General features: G+C 52.1%; 1 protein-coding gene across 1 annotated transcript in view; it reads right to left on the reverse strand.

Annotated features, from left to right (window-relative positions):
• epb41l4b (erythrocyte membrane protein band 4.1 like 4B) overlaps positions 1-754 on the reverse strand; it is an 18,535-nt gene extending 17,781 nt beyond the window's left edge. Inside the window, exon 1 of the mRNA XM_020607192.1 lies at positions 523-754. The gene's annotated coding sequence lies outside the window, so the exon portion shown is untranslated. The remainder of the gene's footprint in view (positions 1-522) is intronic.
• Between the last annotated feature and the right edge of the window lie 6 nt (positions 755-760).

Below are 760 nucleotides of genomic sequence, written 5' to 3' on the forward strand. Positions count from 1 at the left end.
GTATTGGTAATTCTGACTGTAAGAGTCGGTGCCTCACCAGCTGTCAACCTCACCGCACGTCACTGCAATCCACTAATCTATTATCCCACTAGGCTAAGTGACTGAACCTGAATTTGAGCTGCATGGCTGCTACATAAATGGGAAAATAAAACACTGTTAAAAAATAGATTTCTCTAACCAGGGTTGTGTTCATTCAACTCTAATTATGAGAAAAAGTTTTCATTAGGTTAATCAAACCAGGGGTTTCAGTTTCACCTCTAACAACTGGAAGGAAACCCAGACTCCAGGCTTAACACAATAAATCAGAGTAAATCAGTTTCAGCACAGCAACCCTGTCTTACATTTCTTCATGAGGTCGTTAAGAAACCACCTTTGGTCCACACTGGGTCCCCGAGCCATACTTTGACACACAATGGTCTAAGCTGCTACCTAGCTCTGTTTTATGTATTCTGTCGACATTGCCGGACAGTGTAAACACAGAGAGCCGCTGTCAGCACGCCCAGCAGCCTTTACCGCACTCACAGGCAAATCCACGTTGACATCCGAGCCGTCCAGCAGCAGGACGCGGCAGGTGATGACGGTCCTCGCCGTCCCGGCCGCGGGGATGTGAACCGAGGCTCCCCCGGTGACCACAGCGGGCGCGTGAACGACCTGCTGCTGATGAGCCAGGAGCAGGGGGTTCCCGGCCACCCCTCCTGCTCCCCCTCCCCCTCTACCGTCCCGCTCGTCCCTCTCTCTCGCCTGGAAGCGGCTCCGGGAG

Source organism: Monopterus albus, unplaced genomic scaffold, assembly GCF_001952655.1.
Source record: "Monopterus albus unplaced genomic scaffold, M_albus_1.0 scaffold84.1, whole genome shotgun sequence".
Taxonomy (NCBI): Eukaryota; Metazoa; Chordata; class Actinopteri; order Synbranchiformes; family Synbranchidae; genus Monopterus; species Monopterus albus.